Raw genomic sequence first — 4,432 nt, forward strand, 5'->3', positions numbered from 1 at the left:
CCCCCCCCCCGCTGCAGCTTCCCAGCTCCTATTAGCTGTCCTGCAGTTCTCTCCAGCTCCCAGCACTTACTGCCATTCTTTGCAACTCCTCTAGCTGCCCTGGAGCCATCCTCTGGCTCCCCACATGCAGAGCCCCTCTTTAACACCCACACTTCCCCTTAGTTCCATTTTTCCCTCTCCCTACGTACATTTTCAGCTCCCCCATAGCTGTGCTGGCATTGCTTCCCTGTTCTGCAGACTTTGGGTGTTGTTTTTTAATCAATTAAGATCAATTGACTTAAAGTTACCCCCAGCCTCAGTTCTTCAGCCCAGGCCCCTGTAGTCTACTGGTTCTAATCCCGGTCCTGATAACTTTAACCCTCTACACTTCTGCTTTCTTACCTTAACCTTTCTCCAGGTATCCCAAGTACACCAAGCACATACATACATACACATCACAATACCCAACTTAGGTACTCATCTGTGTGTATGTCTAGGTGGGTGGTATGTGTGTAAATTAGTGAATACACATCTATAGACATATATAGCTATCATTGTGTGTAGGGGGGTATATAAATTAGTAATCCACGTATGTGTATTGAATGTGCAGGTGTTGGTAACTGGTAACTGATTCTGTCTAAATTTGGTGTGTGTATCATGTATGGGCTTAAACTGGTAATAGGTGTGCATGAACCTAGACTAGTTATTTTGAACGTGCGTGTATCTGAGTTGCTAGTGGGAGAGAGAGAGAGTGTGTGTGTGTGTGTGTATATATATGGCATTGTGTGCATGATATACGAATTAGAAATCTGTGTCTAACTTTTGGGGTGTATAGTGTATGTGCCTGAGCTGGTAGTGTGAATGTGTATGCCTAATAGGGGTGTATACACCTAGTGAGTGTATACTTAATTGATTTTTATGTGTGCATCTGCAGTTGTACACCACGCCCTCCTGTCTAACAGCGCAATATTGAGATCCTGAGCATTGGCCTGACCCCTCAGGGCAACAATAGGACAGCCAAAGTTTCAACTGGGCAGTTAATGACACCCCTTTGCAAATATGTTTCAGTGTCTAACAGTATGCCACAGGACTAACTAATGACTGTCACAATAGTAAAGAACAGAGGGAGGCATGAAACTATCATGAGTTAGAGTGGGATAATGCACTTATCCCTGGTATTTATCCCTCCTATTGAGGAAATGGGCCTTAAGGGAGATAGTTACTGTCTGGTTTTTGTACTACCACAAGTTATTCCATTCCATGCTCATTGTAACTTAAGGGAACCTTTTCTTAAAAATATTATGTTCAGGTTCCAGTCTTCAGCAAAAGTCACTAAAAATGGGTTACTTTTCTTCTTTGTTGATGCAATAGGCAACCAACTGTTTGATCATTTCATAAACCTTAATTTCTGAAGTAGTCGCAACTCTCTAGTTCAGTCTGAGTGGGAAAAAATGTATTTAAAGTGAGGATTATATCCCACTGATTCTTGTAACAACACATAATTCTTTCCTCGTTTAATAATGAGACTCAAATTTAATATTTTAAAGTTTTAACCATTTCTCTTAGATAAGTAAAAAGTCAGAGACATTTTTAAATGACCTATTTTAATGGGTTTTTAAAAATTCCTTAACTTCAAAGCTACTAAACTGTAAATGTCTTGAATACGATATTTGTTGAGAAATATGAAATATTTACTTATAATTGTTAAATATAACAGCAGGAAGTTATGTCAGGCATTTCACAATAATCATTGAGTTGTTTAAAAAATAGGGTTGGCTATCAGTGGTAAAACTGTTATTGACTTCAGTAGGCACAGGGTCTGGTGGACTTGGCTACTTTTGTTCTCTACAATAGGTGTAAATAACTTGATCTCTAAAGTTGAGGAAAAAAAGCGTAAGTCATTTTTCTATATTTATTTTTTGTGAAGATATTCTGAAAACTGTTCATGAAGTTTTTACTAGTGAGTATGGTGCTATGCATTTATTATGACAATAATATGCATTTATTATGACAATAATAATTTATATGTTTTGATAATTTATTTGGGTACATATTTTAAAAGTGCTTTTTATATCTGCCAATTTGAGAGCTGCTGTAAGATTATTAATTGATGAGACCGTATATTTTTTGCAGAAGATATTAACAATATTTTAACTATATGTATGTACAGAAAAGTGTAATTATGACTTACGGTCCCACTTACAGTTGCTTTGTAAATTTTCTTTTTATACTAATATAGTCTAGTATTTGTGGAATAGCAAGTGATTTCTAAAGGTTAAGAAAAAGCTGTTAGTCATTATTTTCTGTTGATTTAGACCTTATACTGGAGGGAAAAGTATCACATTGGCAAATGAAGTTTTTACCTAGTATACTGTTAAATATGATTTTGCCCTCGATTTGGACAAAGTTAACCTGGACTACAACCAGAAAGCATATTTTTAAACACTACTGCCCTTATCCAGATTAGGGCAGAAATATGTTTTAGTTGCATTAGTTAACATACTTAATAAGATGCTGTCTTTTTTTCAGTATAAGCAAGATGTATACTTAGCAGGCGCATCTACATGCACCCCTGCAGTGCCATTGCTACTGCACCACCATTTAGTACTTCCTTTTGGAACAGCCTGTACTGCACTGCCCTGTGCCAGTGGCGCAGTTATTTTTAGCCACTACATTGCTATAGCAACACGCTATAGTGAGGGAGTGCATCACTATGGCAATATAGCTGCAGCCATACAGTTTGTGCCTGCCGACACTACGTCGCCATAGCATGTAGCATGTTGCTACAGCAACGTAGTATCTCATGTAGATGCATCCAGCATAGATTTAGCACATTTAGAAATTAACACAATCTTAATTCCTGTTAGGGCAGTTTTTTGTGTTGGAAAATATAAATATATAATTACATGAATGTTTTCCTCAAAGTAACAATAAAATGTTACTCATAAGCATTTGAAAGCCTCATATACTTCGGGAAATATTTGCAAAATTTTAAGAGGCACAGAAAATGCCCCCATTTTCCTGTATGTTAAAGCACCTCTTCTTGAGTATTGCAATTCATTAAATTAGAAGAGGAGATGATGATTCATCCACATACTATTTTTAATACACAAATAAATTTTGCTCATCATGAAAGTGATTCCATAGGTTTCTTTCCTAGAGAAACAATCAATAGGGTGATGCTGTCACACTTCAATGTCCAGTCTGTATGGAGGCTAGAAATGCAGCTGCATACAGAATTTCATGAGGTAGTTATACAAAAGCATAGAAGGCACCATTATATGAAGGCTAATTCTCTGCTGGCATAAATGGGAATGGCTCCCTGAAATCACTGGAACTGACGCAGTTTAAACCAGAAGAGAATATGGCCCATAATCTTTCATTCTCTTTATTTCCTTTGACAGAAGATAGAGCAATATGAGAGGTCTCATCCTTTTTTAGGACAGGTGATTTACCTTACAGCTTTTTCCAAGGCTAAATGCTAACAGAAGCCTCTTGGAATTTTGCCTGGATAAAATTGCAGGATCAGGCCCTGAATTTGCAAGGGCAGAATTTATTTTACAAACACTGAATTAGTATGGCTGTTGACATACTGTTTTCACGACATTTATTGCTAGATGTCAGTGGAAGAAGCACAGATTTTAAAGCCAGATTCTTTTTTAGAGTCGGAGCATTCTCAACACCCAAGAGCTGCCGGGAGGACCAGCTGACTCTACAGCTCTTAAAGGTGCAGCATGCTTTTCTGATTGCAAAGCTGCCACCTCCAAAAGCTGATGTGGAACTGGGGTGGTAACCTCATCTCCTCCCCACCCTATCCTGATACTCTGGCACAGGCTACCCCAGCAGTGGCACTAGCTCTGTGAAGCTCTTACACTCTGTCAGCATATGGATTTTTGTTTTTTCCAGAAAGTGGCTTGAGAATTCTTGTGCCATCTCTCTCCCTCCCACACCCATCATACACATAACCCAACATATCTCCAAAGCCATTCAAATGGTCTCAGAAAAGCAATCTTGTGATTTTCAGATCAATTCCTAGTAGCTATTTTAGGTGGCCATCTTGTAGAAAGAATCAGCTAAAAGCCAATGACCAAAACACCTGGACTGACATGTTAGCCTACGATGCAGTCCCCACAGGTAAAAACTGAGGCACCTTATGTAGGTTAGCTTGCACTGGCATTGCCCTTGTCATTTCTTCCTGTCATTTGTCTAAATGCAGTCTCCAAGACTACTACCCTATCTTGTATGACAAAAGAAACATGACTCCCAGTGCATAATATATATTAAAAATTCATGAAAATGAAGGATAGTAATTAAGTATAATTTTAGCACAAATAAAAATATTGACAAATAACACTCAGTTGGCACAGATATGGGCATGGCAGGATAGGATGATTTACTTGGTGGGTAGGAGAGAGCTGAAAAATATTCTGTCTTTGGCAGGTCACACACACAC

This window comes from Gavialis gangeticus, unplaced genomic scaffold (genome assembly GCF_001723915.1).
Source record: "Gavialis gangeticus isolate Ggan-Ray unplaced genomic scaffold, GavGan_comp1, whole genome shotgun sequence".
Lineage (NCBI taxonomy): Eukaryota > Metazoa > Chordata > Crocodylia > Gavialidae > Gavialis > Gavialis gangeticus.